Below are 16,425 nucleotides of genomic sequence, written 5' to 3'. Positions count from 1 at the left end.
GCCTAACCCTCTAACCCTGCACCTAACCTGTGCCCCCCTACCCTATCACTACTGTCACTGGGCATCTGCCTAACCCTCTAACCCTGCACCTAACCTGTGCCCCCTACCCTATCACTACTGTCACTGGGCATCTCCCTAACCCTCTAACCCCTGCACCTAACCTGTGCCCCCTACCCTATCACTACTGTCACTGAGCATCTGCCTACCCCTCTAACCCTGCACCTAACCTGTGCCCCCCTACCCTATCACTACTGTCACTGGGCATCTGCCTAACCCTCTAACCCCTGCACCTAACCTGTGCCCCCTACCCTATCACTACTGTCACTGAGCATCTGCCTACCCCTCTAACCCTGCACCTAACCTGTGCCCCCCTACCCTATCACTACTGTCACTGGGCATCTGCCTAACCCTCTAACCCTGCACCTAACCTGTGCCCCCTACCCTATCACTACTGTCACTGGGCATCTGCCTAACCCTCTAACCCCTGCACCTAACCTGTGCCCCCTACCCTATCACTACTGTCACTGGGCATCTGCCTACCCCTCTAACCCTGCACCTAACCTGTGCCCCCCTACCCTATCACTACTGTTACTGGGCATTTGCCTAACCCTCTAACCTTGCACCTAACCTCTGCCCACCTACCCTATCACTACTGTCACTGAGCATCTGCCTAACCCTGCACCTAACCTGTGCCCACCTACCCTATCACTACTGTCACTGAGCATCTGCCTACCCCTCTAACCCTGCACCTAACCTGTGCCCCCTACCCTATCACTGTCACTGGGCATCTGCCTAACCCTCTAACCCTGCACCTAACCTGTGCCCCCCTACCCTATCACTACTGTCACTGAGCATCTGCCTAACCCTGCACCTAACCTGTGCCCACCTACCCTATCACTACTGTCACTGAGCATCTGCCTACCCCTCTAACCTTGCACCTAACCTGTGCCCCCTACCCTATCACTACTGTCACTGGGCATCTGCCTACCCCTCTAACCCTGCACCTAACCTGTGCCCACCTACCTTATCACTACTGTCACTGGGCATCTGCCTAACCCTCTAACCCTGCACCTAACCTGTGCCCCCCTACCCGATCACTACTGTCATTGAGCATCTGCCTAACCCTCTACCCCTGCACCTAACCTGTGCCCCCTACCCTATCACTACTGTCACTCGGCATCTGCCTAACCCTCTAACCCTGCACCTAACCTGTGCCCCCCTACCCTATCACTACTGTCACTGGGCATCTGCCTAACCCTCTAACCCTGCACCTAACCTGTGCCCCCCTACCCTATCACTACTGTCACTGGGCATCTGCCTAACCCTCTAACCCTGCACCTAACCTGTGCCCCCTACCCTATCACTACTGTCACTGGGCATCTGCCTAACCCTCTAACCCCTGCACCTAACCTGTGCCCCCTACCCTATCACTACTGTCACTGAGCATCTGCCTACCCCTCTAACCCTGCACCTAACCTGTGCCCCCCTACCCTATCACTACTGTCACTGGGCATCTGCCTAACCCTCTAACCCCTGCACCTAACCTGTGCCCCCTACCCTATCACTACTGTCACTGAGCATCTGCCTACCCCTCTAACCCTGCACCTAACCTGTGCCCCCCTACCCTATCACTACTGTCACTGGGCATCTGCCTAACCCTCTAACCCTGCACCTAACCTGTGCCCCCTACCCTATCACTACTGTCACTGGGCATCTGCCTAACCCTCTAACCCCTGCACCTAACCTGTGCCCCCTACCCTATCACTACTGTCACTGGGCATCTGCCTACCCCTCTAACCCTGCACCTAACCTGTGCCCCCCTACCCTATCACTACTGTTACTGGGCATTTGCCTAACCCTCTAACCTTGCACCTAACCTCTGCCCACCTACCCTATCACTACTGTCACTGAGCATCTGCCTACCCCTCTAACCCTGCACCTAACCTGTGCCCCCCTACCCTATCACTACTGTCACTGGGCATCTGCCTAACCCTCTAACCCTGCACCTAACCTGTGCCCCCTACCCTATCACTACTGTCACTGGGCATCTGCCTAACCCTCTAACCTTGAACCTAACCTGTGCCCCCTACCCTATCACTACTGTCACTGAGCGTCTGCCTACCCCTCTAACCCTACACCTAACCTGTGCCCCCTACCCTATCACTGTCACTGAGCGTCTGCCTATTTGCCTAACCCCCTCTAACCCTGCACCTAACCTGTGCCCCCTGCCCTATCACTACTGTCACTGAGCGTCTGCCTAACCCTCTAACCCTGCACCTAACCTGTGCCCCCCTACCCTATCACTACTGTCACTGAGCGTCTGCCTAACCCTCTAACCCTGCACCTAACCTGTGCCCCCTACCCTATCACTGTCACTAAGCGTCTGCCTAACCCTCTAACCCTACACCTAACCTGTGCCCCCCCCCTACCCTATCACTACTGTCACTGAGCATCTGCCTAACCCTCTACCCCTGCACCTAACCTCTGCCCCCTGCCCTATCACTACTGTCACTGAGCGTCTGCCTAACCCTACACCTAACCTGTGCCCCCTACCCTATCACTACTGTCACTGAGCATCTACCTAACCTGTGCCCCCCTACCCTATCACTACTGTCACTGAGCATCTGCCTAACCCTCTAACCCTGCACCTAACCTCTGCCCCCTACCCTATCACTGCTGTCACTGAGCGTCTGCCTAACCCTCTACCCCTGCACCTAACCTGTGTCTCCCTACCCTATCACTACTGTCTTGCGTGCATTTTTTTAAAAAGCTCTCAGAAAGCTCTGATGCCCCAAAAGCGCACAGAAAAGCACATAGTGTGTCTGAGCCCCAAAGGATTACTTTAAACCTTTTGTTTTATATAATCTATGGATTTTAATCTATACTCCAGGCAACCTATCTATTTATCCAATTTAAAGTCCCTACCCATATTTGTAGATACTTTGGAAAGCTTTCCAAATCATTATTCGACTATCTTGATCTCCTAATGGGATACTAACCAATAAACTGAAGGTGCGTACACATGCCTGATCTCTTCAAACGACTGGTCGACTCGTCAGACCCGCTCCGTGTGTACAGTCTGTCAGCAGGCTGAGAAGGCTGATTTTGACTGATCCGCTCGGCTTGCCAACAAACTGTATACACCGGCAAACTGTCGGCAGAACGGCTGCCCCGCGGGCGGGTCTGACGACCCGTCGTTTGAAGAAATCAGGCGTGTGTACGCACCTTAACAGACCACAGTGCTTGCTCTCAGAATGATACATTGCTTAAAGGGAACCAGAGAGGAAGCTGAATAAAAAATAGGAAACTGTTTTATTCATACCTGGGGCTTCCTCCAGCCCCATAAACCTGGATCGCTTCCACGGCGCCATCCACCGCTGTCTCTATCGCCGGTACCGGGTCCCGTCACTTCCGGCGGACGCGGCCAATTGTCCGCAAAACGGGCTCCCTCCATACCTTTACGCTTGCGGCTGCGCAGTATGCAGCCGCACGCGTAAGTATATGGAGGGAGCCCCTGTGATGCGGACACTTGGATACAGGCAGCGGAAGACGGCGGCGTGAGAACGATCCGTGCGTATGGGACTGGAGGAAGCCCCAGGTATGTATAAAAGCTTTCCCCCAACGTCTCTGGTTCCCTTTAAAAATATAAATAATTATGTTTGCTTGTTAGGAATATTTATTAGATAATTAGGCTTTGTTATTCAAGGTTATACACCGTACATGGCAGAACAATTACAGCTTTTATGGCCATGGATGTCTTTGGGACGGTTGCTTGTTACAACATGCAACACAGAACATGCCTTTTATGATGTTATTTTGCATTTCAAAACTGTCCCTGTTTTTTATTAATCGAGATGTGTGGTACTTGGCCCGCCAGCAACCATTTTAGTATCCTAAACCATTATTTTGCCTCGTATCCATCCGCTTGTGATTGGCCACTCCAGCAGGTGGTGAACTGTGCAGCAAACTATTTACATGCTCCGCCCTTGCCTTACCTCTGTCACCACCCTGTGCCACCACCTTCAGTCACATATAGCCTAGCCTTTTCTCCTTCCTACTTATGGAGTCACATGGTCACTCCTGACCAACCTGCCCACCCCAGGGGCGCCTAGTCCACCAGGCCGACGGACCAAGCAGTCACCTGTGGTGCCGTGCGGGAGGGGGCCGCTGCCATGGAGGGACCATGCCCACCCTCCAGACAGATTGTGGGACCCCCTTGGTGAACTGGCTTGCCATGTCTAATAGACGCTGCCTTAGTTCACTCCCCGTAGTCCACAGCTCACCTCAGCCTGCAGAGTCTTCCGGCAGGCAGAGCAGGGCTACGGGCAGGGCCGGCGCTGCCATAGAGGCAAAGGAGGCAGCTGCCCCAGGGCCCCAGAGCTTGTAGGGGCCCCCAGTGGCTACAAGAGGAAAAAAAAATTTCAAATCGACCTTATAGTTCCTGAGAAAATAGATTTTAAAGTTTCAAAGGAAAAAAAAAATACACAATTAAAAACCTACTTTAATGGTTAATAGCAAATCCACTTTAAATTCTAGAAACCCTAAATTTGCAGGATATGTTAAGGAGATCATTGGAAATAAGAGGAAAAAACAATTTTTCAAAAATACCTTATAGTTTTTGAGAATATCGATTATAAAGTTTTGAAGGAAAAAAGTATACTTTTAAATGCGGTAAATGTCACTTTTAGTACCTAACAATAGTGTAATTTTACATGCATCAAAAGAAAGAGCAATACATTTCCTGACGGGGTTTCCAGGGGTCCATACGCAGCCCCAGCGCTTTGGCCAGGGATCGCTATACAGCCGCAATATGGCTGTATGAAGATCCCTGGCATTTTTTTCCTATTTTCCCAATTTTTTTTTTTTTATGTTTAGAGTGTGGGAATTTTTTTTTTTTTTTTTTAATTATGTGGGGTCCTCCCTCCTGAAACTTTTTAACCCCTTGTCCCCCATGCAGGCTGGGGTAGCCAGAATGTGAAGCTCTGACCGATTGGGGCTTCAAACCCTGACTATACCAGCTGCGACAAAGGTCCCTTAATGCCAATTTTTGCTCCGGGGTATCTGTTGGGGGTGGAGGGGGGGCCCAGGTTTATTTTGCCCTGGGGCCCCATTGTTGCTTAAACCGGCCCTGGCTACGGGAAGATGGCATCCGAAGCCCTGCACTGGAGACTATTTGTCTCTCCAATACAAGGCTTTCAGGCACCATCTTCCCATAGCCCTCCTCTCTGCCTGTCAGCGCGAGACTTTTGCAGTGGGTGGCTGCAGGAGATCATCGTGGAGCTGCGTGACGGGAGAGGAGTACCTTTTTTGCACATTGACTTTACCCACGTTACGATTATTTTCTGGTGAAATGCTGCCCACGTTACGATTATTTTCTAGTGAAACATTGCCACGTTACCATTATTTTCTAGTGAAAACTTGCCGCGTTACCATTATTTTCTAGTGAAACCTTGCCGCGTTACCATTATTTTCTGGTGAAACATTGCCGCATTACGATTATTTTCTGATGAAACATTGCCGCATTACGATTGTTTTCTAGTGAAACCTTGCCGCATTACCATTATTTTCTAGTGAAACCTTGCCACATTACCGCGTTACGATTATTTTCTGGTGAAACATTGCCGCATTACGATTATTTTCTAGTGAAACATTGCCGCATTACGATTATTTTCTGGTGAAACATTGCCGCATTACGATTATTTTCTAGCAATCATTGCCGCATTACGATTATTTTCTGGTGAATCATTGCCCTATTACGATTATTTTCTGGTGAAACATTTCTGCATTATGATTTTTTTTTTTGGGGGGGGGGCAGGGGCGTAGGGTTGCAGAGGTAGCGACCGCATCGGGGCCCTTGGGCCAGAGGGGCCCCGAAGGGCCCTCCCTCAAACACAGCATTAGCTCTCTATTGGTCCTGTACTGATAATAATCACTTCTATAGATACTTTGAATAGTGGTAATCCTTAACAAGCTGTTCCCCATCCTCTTCTTGCACCTCTGACACTGTAGTTGCCATTGGCAGGTTTTGGTGCGCCGGATCAATTGTTAGGTATAGAGTGCTTGGGGGGCCCCATTGTAAAACTTGCATCGGGGCCCACTGCTCCTTAGCTACGCCACTGGGGGGGGTTAAACATTTCTGCATTAAGATTATTTTCTGGTGATACATTGGCACATTACGGTTATTTTCTAGTAAAACATTGCTGCATTACGGTTATTTTCTAGTGAAAGATTGCTGTGTTATGATTTTCTAATAAAACATTCCGGCATTACTGTTATTTTCTAGTGAAACATTGCCGCATTACGATTAGAGGCGCCCCTGTGCCCACCAAACAAATACAGGCTGGGCAGGAAGCGAGCTGAACCATAGTAGCAAGCGCATTTCCCCCACCAAAAAAGGTATTGTGTTCACCACTTTGCTTCTATACGCTGCTGATATTCACTTACCATTGTGGTTTGAAGTTCACATGTACATATTTTCTGCACATCAAGCACTTTGGAGGGAGGAATATAAACGACTTGTCATCAGTTTTTATTTTTTAGAAATAAGCAGTATTGCGCAGCAGAAGTGTTTCGATGGCATAAGCACAGCTCCCAACTGTGTGGTTGGGGTGTGGTTAGAGGTGTATCAGGGGCGTGTCTTACAATGTCCCTCTTTCTACTCTCAAAACGTTGGGAGGTATGCCTAAGTGCCGTCCTTTGTCATCGGTTGATGATTCGGTCCATGTATGTAGACTTGTCATCAAAAAAGTAGATGGTTTCAGGCAGGAAATAAAACTCTGAAATTGTTACCTACAGCATTTTTCTGTCAATTTCCGCAGCACAAATCAAGTTTTACAATGGATTGGTAAAAACATTAAACAGACTCTGTAATTAAAAAAAACCCTCTGCCGGATACTTACCTAGGGAGGGGGAACCCTGCCGGATACTTACCTAGGGAGGGGGGACCCTGCCGGACACTTACGGAGGGGGAAGCCTCAGGGTCCCCCAACAAGCTTGACAAGCCCCTGCGCAGTAGAGCGGATATGATCGGGTTCGGCTGTACTCCGATACTGCTAGTGCACCTGCGCGGGATCGCGGTAGGTAAATATTTACCTCTGTACATGGCGAGGAAAGGAACAGCGCTACTTTAAAAACAGATTGCATCCTTATGACTACCTGCTTGAGAGTGCAAGCACCACTAGTGTGATAAAATACACACCCAGCATTCAAATAAAATGCACCTGTCTACCATTGGAGGATGTTGGTTTCCATAATAGCTTGCATGCAACTTATTAAGTACCCGTCCCTCCCACTGCGAAGAAGTCGTCCCCCATGGGAGGGGCCCTAACACTAACTAATTCTAAATTATGCAAATGCATAGCCTGGGTGCGCTACCAAGTAAAAATTCAAAATTGCGCAAAGGTGGATCAGCGCATCACCAGGCCGCCCCAAGAAACTACAAACGCACCTTGAAACCAAACAGAGGCTCTGCATAAACATCAATAAGCAATGCTATTAAATGGGAGCAGTTGACCAAAGTTACTTACATTTGTACATGGCGAGGAAAGGAACAGCGCTACTTAAAAACAGATTGCATCCTTATAACTACCTGCTTGAGAGTACAAGCCCCACTAGGTGCGTTTGTAGTTTCTTGGGGGCTCAGCGCACCTCTGATTGGTGGCCATTCGGAGGCGGCCTGGTGATCCAGAGGCTTCCCCCTCCGGAGGTGAGGTTTTTTTTTTTAAATTACAGATATTCTTTAAAGAGGCCCCGTAGTGACCAATGGTACAATGCAGTAACTTATTCAGGATGCCCTCTTTTACTGCAATTCTCCTGGTTCAGCATCAGAAACACTGAAAGGGAGTCGTTCTCCCAAAATCTCCTATAGGAACTGTTTGCGTACATTTTACCAATCTCGCTATTGAAGGAAGAATGACTAGTGCTAGGTACACACGACAAGATTTTCTGGCAGGCTTCCTGCCAGATTGATTTTCCACCATGTCCAATCTGATTTCCGTTTGATTTCAGGAAAATCGGATCGGACATGCTGGAAATAATTGATCTGGCAGGAAATCTCATCATGTGTACCAGGCATAAAGTTTATAAAACTAAAGACGGCCAAACCATACAATCTTTTTCTTTTTTGGTTTTGTTTTCAATTCGTGAATAAGCCATTTTTTTTTAATTCTAACTTTGAATGCATGTTTCTAGTATGTTGATCACATCATCTAAAAGTTTACCCCTTTGTGAAAAAAATAAAAATAAAACGATCTGTAACATTGCTTGGGTCTATAAATAAAGAAATTTGCAATTTATCCCACTCTAGTAGTTTTTCTGAAAAACTGGCTGATTGAAAAATATAGAAAAATAATTCATCCACATTTCTCATTCTTCCAACCACAGTTCCTGATCGGAAAAAAAGGCTATTTTCTTTTTTTTATATAATACTGACTTGTTTTTCTTTGTTTGTTTTTTTATACCAAAAGGGAAAATCAAAAGGTTTTTTTTTTTTTTTTTTTCTGTAAGTGAAGTGTGTGTGTGTCTGTCTGTCTCTGTCTGTCTGTGTGTCTGTCTGTGTGTCTGTCTGTGTGTCTGTCTGTGTGTCTGTCTGTGTGTCTGTCTGTGTGTGTGTCTGTGTCTGTGTGTCTGTGTCTGTCTGTCTGTGTCTGTCTGTCTGTGTCTGTCTGTCTGTGTCTGTCTGTCTGTGTCTGTCTGTGTGTGTCTGTCTGTGTGTGTCTGTCTGTGTCTGTCTGTCTGTGTCTGTCTGTCTGTCTGTGTCTGTCTGTCTGTGTCTGTCTGTCTGTGTGTGTCTCTGTGTCTGTCTGTGTGTGTCTCTGTGTCTGTCTGTGTGTGTCTCTGTGTCTGTGTGTCTCTGTGTCTGTGTGTCTGTCTGTGTGTGTCTCTGTGTCTGTGTGTCTGTCTGTGTGTGTCTCTGTGTCTGTGTGTCTGTCTGTGTGTGTCTCTGTGTCTGTGTGTCTGTCTGTCTGTGTCTGTGTGTCTGTCTGTGTGTCTGTCTGTGTGTCTGTCTGTGTGTCTGTGTGTGTTGGCAGGGCCGGTTCTAGACCTTTTGCCGCCTGAGGCAAACTTAAAGGGGAACTGAAGTAAGAGGTATACGGAGGCTGCCATATTTATTTCCTTTTAATCAATACCAGTTGCCTGGCAGCCCTGCTGGTCTATTTCTCTGCAGTAGTATCTGAAAAACACCAGAAACAAGCATGCAGCTAGTCTTGTCAGATCTGACTTTAAAGTCTGAAACACCTGATATGCTGCATGCTTGTTCAGGGGCTATAGCTAATAGTATTAGAGGAAGAGGATCAGCAGGGCTGCCAGGCAACTGGTATTGCTTAAAAGGAAATAAACATGGCAGCCTCCATATACCTCTCTCTTCAGCTCCCCTTTAAAAAAAGATACCGCCTGCCTCGCTCCCCCCCTCCCCTATACGTAGTATAATTGCTCCCAGTATAGGTAGCCGGGGGGCAGTGGGCACAGCAGTGGGGCATCCTCCCTCACCTGGTTCCCCCGGTCTGCGCTCTCCCTCCAGCTATTAGCAGGGAGAAGCGATGACTCACCTCCTTGACGAACGTTGGTAAGTCAGCATTGCAGGAAGTGACGAGTGTTGGAACGTCAAGGAGGGGAGTCATCGCTTTCCCGCCCACTGCCGAGGGCAGACCCGGGAAACTGAGCTGGCTCAGGGTCCCTGGGGAGGGGGGGGGGGGTGTTGCTGGAAGGAGGGCCCCTAAGTTAATTTTGCCCCAGGACCCCGTTGTAGCTAGAACCAGCCCTGTTTCAGAGGGACAACCCCAAAGCTGGAGAAGGTATCATCTGTGCCGGTTCTGTTGGTGGCAGTGACTACCAGGGTCGGATTTGTACTCTTTACCGCCCAAGGCCACTGTCACCAGCCGCCCCTCTAGTTAGCCAGATGACTCCTCCCCCCTTCCCTCTAGTATCAGTAGCCTGACGACTCCCTTAATCCCTCCTTTTTCAGTTTCGGTAGCCAGCTCACCTTTACACTGCTGCAGCCATCAGTGTCACTCATTTCTCCGCTCGTCTCCAGTGCAGAAGCTTCCTCTTCCTTTCCGTCTCCAATGCTGTCCAAGTCCATAGCCCCCGGCCACAATGCAAACGTGCACAGAGAGCAAGGTGGCTGCTGCACAGACTGCTAGCAGCAGAGCAGCGCGGTCAGGCGCTGGACTGATCTCCCTGCATGGCAGCATTTGCAAGCTTGCAAATGCTGCACCAGTTTAGCCTGCTGCTTTGGTGCCCTTGCAGCTCCCTAGGCCATGGCCTAGGGGGCCTTGGCCTAAATCCGGCCCTGGTGACTACTGAAAATGATTTGAGTCCGGCATAACAGATTTGTAAATAAAACAATACCTCAAAGTGTTTGGATCATAAAGTGAACGTTTCAAAGTAACACATTGTCAAGCAAAATGGAACACCTGTATATTCACCAGCAGTGACCGAGCTATGGGCCCCAGTGCAAGCACTCTATATATTGAACAATCCATACGGCGCACCAAAACCTGCCAATGGCAACTACAGCGTAAGAGGTGCAAGAAGGGGATGGGGAGCAGTTTGTTAATAATTACCACTATTAACAGCATCTATAGAAGTGATTATTACTGCCACAGGACCAATAGAGAGCTAATGCTGTGGTTGATGTAGGCCCCTCTGCCCCAAGGGCCCCAGTGTGGTCGCAACCTCTGCATCCTCTATTGCTGTGCCGCTGCTTCAAAGTCAGTTTCTCCTGTACATTGTCTGCCATTGCAACAAGCTGCATGGTAAGGCAGGGAGGACACTTGTTTTGTATTGTGCACGTTTTGCCTCTGTGTACCAGAATCCACGCTCCTCCGCACTCATTAAAGTTAATAGCTCACAAGGCTGGATTTATACTGTTTCTGCCCGCAGGCCAGCTTTCTTGTTGCTCCATATCCATGTGCAACAGCCTCCTCCTCTTCCCCCTCCCCCCACTCCATGTGCAGCCCTCTCTGTGTCACATTCATGTACAGCAGCCCCTCACATTCCATGTGCAGCCCTCTCTTCCATATGCATCAACCATGTACAGCAGCCACTCCCATTCCATGTGCAGCCCCCTCTTCCATGTGTAACATCCATGTACAGCAGCCCCCTCCCATTCCATGTGCAGCCCCCTCTTCCATGTGTAACATCCATGTACAGCAGCCCCCTCCCATTCCATGTGCAGCCCCCTCTTCCATGTATAACATCCATGTACAGCAGCCACTCCCATTCCATGTGCAGCCCCCTCTTCCATGTGTAACATCCATGTACAGCAGCCCCCTCCCATTCCATGTGCAGTCCCCTCTTCCATGTGTATCATCCATGTACAGCAGCCCCTCTCTTTCATGTTCAGCTTTAGACGGGTGACAATATTTAGATACTATAATTTTTTGGGTGGGCATGATGATTTTTGCTGGTGGGGCCCATTTAGGTGATCAAAATCGATGCTTGTATGGCAAGCTTTAGATTTTTCTTGCCTAACTAATTAAGGCTAACTAGTTCAGTAGTGATCGGAACCAAACGTCACAAACAGAACTCAGAGGCTCTCGAGCAGATCAGATTGTCCAAATGATGGTGCTATGAAGGAGGCAAGCTGCTCCTGTATGGACAGATCAGACAAATCAATCCAGCCCTCAGCCTATGATTGACGACTTTACAAGCAAGAGGGGGAAGAGGCAGGAGGGAGAGACACGCCGTGTAATTCCTTCTTTTAGTAGCTAAGCATTCCTGCAGACTATAGCTTGTATTTTATACTGGGAATACACAGTTCATTTTTGAGCCAGATAGATGGCTCAATAGATAATTTCTGACATGTGCGGTCTCCCGCTCGATCGTTTCGGCGCTCGATTTGTGATAGAAGTGAATGAAAAAAGATAAGAAAAAGGAGCGGAAAATAAGAGAGTAGACTGCAGAATCGAGCGGCAGAAATGAACCGTGTATGCCCAGCATTAGACAGGAAGTTTTGAAAAAAATTGGGTAATTTAAAAGAAAAACTTTAAGCCTGTAAGCTGTAAGCCTGCAAATATAAATGTCATCCAGGTACATTTAATTAAAATGGATCTTGCAAGGATTGTGAGGTATTTATGGCAAATAGATAAGACTCTTGGTTTACTCAACGCTTACATAGAGATTACATGGAGATTTTTTTCACAAACCCTATCCTGTTCAGTGTATGCTCCTGGACCCTGGAAAGCAGGTTGGGGTACTCAGGGGCAAAGTGATTCCGGTGGGGGGTGGGATGGCAGTGCCCCAGTATAGTATCGCCACTGCTTGCCAGGCCCCTCAGCAAAATCCTGCCAGCAAGGTTCCCCCATCCCCAGCATAGGTATTATATTTATTTATTGTGTTTATAAAGCAGCAACATATTACGCAGCGCTGGACATTAGTTTAGGTTACAGACAATATTTAGGGGTTACATACAGCAATATGACAATACAGGAATACTTGCAAACCAGATCACACAGCACAATATGAGTACAAGGTAATGCTTAGTCACGGGATGGGAGCATGGTGATTAGGCAAGTAGAGTTCACCAAGATACTTAGGATGGGTATACGGGGATAAAGGTTCGTGAACAGGTAGGAGACATGAGGAGGACCCTGCCTGAAGGCTTACAATCTACAGGGAAAGGTAGGGGAGCAGAGTTCAGCTGCAGGTTTAGAGCACTAGTGAGGGGTTGTAGGCCAGAGTAAAAAAGTGAGTTTTGAGGGCCTTCTTGAAGACTTTGAAGGAGGGGGAAACCCTAATGGGGGGAGGTAGGGAGTTCCATAGTGTTGGAGCAGCTCTTGAGAAGTCCTGGAGGTGTGCATGGGACTGGGTCGGTCAGGCAAAGCTTATTGAAGGAGTGGAGTGAGCAGCTAGGTGTGTACCTCTGAGTAAGATTGGAAATGTAGGTATTGGGCAGCTTCCCCCATATCTGACAGAGCAGTTGCACTGTAGAGGGATACATTGCCTGCTACTGTTGGTGGGACAGGTCTTCCTCAACCCCTCTCCAGCGCAGCTCTGCAGCATGCAGCCTATAACCTTGTGGCTCCCGTCTCTGCATGTCATGTGATGGGCATGGGGAGCCGCAAGATGATGGGTAGTACAGTGGCTACACTGATTGGAGGAGTGAGAAGGACCTGTCCCCCTCCCTCCGGAAACAGGTAACGTATGACACTCCACCCCTTCATCACGTAAGCACTGATGTGGGGTCGCAGAGGTTATTGTTACAGCCCTGTTTAGCTCACTTGAGCAGCATATTTCCTCTTACATATGTTCCTCCTCATTTACAGCTTTCCTTTTCTATTTGCAGGCTTTTTCCCCCATAAGAAACAACCCCTTCACCATGTCCATGTAGTTTATTCTTTCTTTGCAATCTCTCCATATCGCGGACAAAGTACATGGGCACAAAGACCAAACTTCCACTTCACATACAAAGACTGCCTGACACGTGTTTCGTGATCAAAAGCCGCTTCCTCAGAGGCACATCGTTTACAAACTCAGCGGCGATGTCTGCACACACGTGAGTTGCAAGAGTCTCTTGCAACTCACATGTGTGTGCAGACATCGCCGCTGAGTGCAGTCTCCTTTTGAAACTCCAGATCATGGTGTTACCTTTCGCTAATCTACGGGAAAGATACATGTTTGTAAACAATGTACCTCTGAGGAAGCAGCTTTTGATCACGAAACATGTGTCGTGCAGTCTTTGTATGTGAAGTGGAAGTTTGGTCTTTGTGCCCATGTACTTTGTCCGTGATTTGGAGAGATTGCAAAGAAAGAATAAACTAAAAGAACTTTGGTTCAAAAAAACCTCCCACTGTTTTGTTTGTTTGATATTGTTACAGTTTGAGAGGGGTGAACTACACTACTAACTTTTTATCCTGTTTATGATAGATTTACAGTGGTCAGTAAATCGGTGATTAATAATGCTGCTAATGATACAGGTCACAGGTAGCCTGAGGAAATGTACACTGTCACATGACCGTACTGTATGAATACCAGCGCTGTTCCCCCGCACATACGAGGGGGGGGGGGGGGAGCTTGCCTTGTCATAGATTATACAAGCTTACAGCAATTAGTAAAATTTTGTCTTTTTTCCTTAAAAACATACTTTTAAAGTCCAGCTCTACGAAAAGAGCTAGCTTTACAATCTGATATATTTTTATTATTTTATTCAAGAAATGCCGGCATTATGTTGCACTGCACTAAAATCATGGACTGCAGATGACAAACTGCATACCTATCAAGTAAAAAATGAAGACGAAGAGGACCTATCCTGCTGTGTGGGTGGGAGGGATGGGCGCATGTAAAACTGATATGAGGAAGAAGGGGTGTTGCCTGAGGCCTGGTTTCCACTATCGTGCTGAATGCTTCCACAAGGCAATCCTAGGCAGTTTACATAGAGAAGAGAGTGTAGGCAGCGCTTCCAAATACAGAAGGCTGCACCTGAATTGATTTAGCTGCAAAGAAGTGCAGAGCTCCAATGGACTATATTACACAACATGCATTCAAACAGGTACAGCAATGGAGGGCGTTCGCTTCAGCAATAATGTGTGCACAAATCATTTCCTACTTCCCCACGGCGTTGACGTGCCCCCTCGGGGAAGACCTAACCACTAACCTAACATTAAAAGCATAATTTACCTGGTGTGGCTTATCATACAATGGTATACACATCTCTTCAAGACAGACAAACCAAAATGACAGCACTCACAGGCTGCAACTGGCTTATAAACAGGGCCGAATTTGTACTTTTTACCGCCCAAGGCCGCTATCACGAGCTGCCCCAGACAAACCGCAAACTCCCCCTCCACCCACATACACACACTTTGATTGGTCCCAGTAGTCAATGTATTTAAATATGCCTATTAATGATGCAATTTTACTAAATGATCAACCTTCTGATTGGATTGGACAGTGTTCATGGTGCCAATCAACTACAAACAACCAATTTGTCAATTGTTTTATGAATCTTTTTTGAGGATCGATTACATCTGAAATGATCAGAATGGTTATCATTTTTATTCCATTTATTGGCCAAATCTATGCTTTCCGCTCTGAAAGGTTGGAGATGGGTGGAGGGCGGAGTTGGACTTGAGCAGCGGCCGACAGTGATGATGAGTGGCAGGTTAGGTCACCGACAACAAGCGGCACTCGTTTGCTGATCCTGAGTCCCCTGTCTGACATTTGTCACACTGCTGCAGTTAACATGTTTGGCAGCTTGACTGCATAAGTGTCCTAGCTCGCTGACCACCCCTTGCTTCCTGGTGCCCTAGGCCATGGCCTATGTGGCCTTGCCTGAAATCCGGCCATGCTTATAAACCATCAGGGGCATGTACAGACCCCCAGGGGCTAAATACACGCCTTGAATCCAAATCAGATGCAAATAAGATGCAAAATTATGCAAATTAAGTGCAAATGTATGTGCTAGTCCCTAATCTAAAATTTGAATGCAGATTGGATGCAGGCTACCACCAATTGCATTCAAATTTTAGATTAGGGACTAGCGCATACATTTGCACTTAATTTGCATAATTTTGCATCTGATTTGGATTCAAGGCGTGTATTTAGCCCCTGGGGGTCTGTACACGCCCCTGATGGTTTATAAGCCAGTTGCAGCCTGTGAGCGCAATCCTAGGCAGTTGCCTAGGGCCTGGAGAGAGTCTAGGGGCCTGGTGGATACTGGCCCCCACCAAATCTTACTAAAAAGCCAGGTGACCATCAGTGCTGGGCAAGAACAGCCATCTTGTCTTGGGCCGTGCTTCATCGTAATCCTTTTCTGAGATTCTCTTTGATGCCGTTGCGATCAAGTTAATTTAATGAATGGCATTGCACCAGGAATGCACAGAAATGCACGCAGCCATGGAAACGCCGTCTCTGCAGATCGCGTGCGTTTCCGAAATTTGCGGAACTGTAGTGAATATAATGTAATAAAATTGCTTTTTTTATATTCACTTTCCTCACCCTGATTTACATTCTGGAATGTATCACTAGTGGTGACCTCTTTAGTCCTGTCAGGTGCAGCCCTGCGGAATTTCCTAAAAATTCTGAAGCCAGTGAAAATAATAATAATTATTATTATTATTTAGTATTTATATAGCGCCGACATCTTACGCAGCGCTGTACAATATATCTATATCTATATCTATATCTTGTCTTGTCACTAACTGTCCCTCAAAAGAGCTCACAATCTAATCCCTACTATTATCATATGTCTATGTATGTATTATGTAGTGTAAGTACTGTAGTCTAGGGCCAATTTAGGGGTGAGCCAATTAACTTATCTGTACGGTTTTGGGATGTGGGAGGAAACCGGAGTACCCGGAGGAAACCCACGCAGACACTGGGAGAACATACAAACTCCTTGCAGATGGTGCCCTGGCTGGGATTTGAACCGGGGACCCAGTGCTGCAAGGCGAGAGCGCTAACCACTACGCCACCGTAGTGGGA

The 16,425-nt window shown here is 47.7% G+C and overlaps 1 protein-coding gene across 4 annotated transcripts in view; it reads left to right on the top strand.

Annotated features, from left to right (window-relative positions):
* The window catches only part of GCGR (glucagon receptor), a 197,060-nt gene that overhangs the window by 73,066 nt on the left and 107,569 nt on the right, over positions 1-16,425 (top strand). Inside the window, exon 2 of one of the 4 annotated variants that reach the window (XM_068263210.1) lies at positions 6,284-6,396. The exons of the other annotated variants lie outside the window; for them this stretch is intronic. The gene's annotated coding sequence lies outside the window, so the exon portion shown is untranslated. The remainder of the gene's footprint in view (positions 1-6,283; positions 6,397-16,425) is intronic. 4 annotated transcript variants of the gene reach the window in all.

Source organism: Hyperolius riggenbachi, chromosome 12 (assembly GCF_040937935.1).
Source record: "Hyperolius riggenbachi isolate aHypRig1 chromosome 12, aHypRig1.pri, whole genome shotgun sequence".
Taxonomy (NCBI): Eukaryota; Metazoa; Chordata; class Amphibia; order Anura; family Hyperoliidae; genus Hyperolius; species Hyperolius riggenbachi.
The sequence above is the reverse complement of the archived record's forward strand: the minus strand, read 5'-3'. Positions and strand labels throughout refer to the sequence as shown.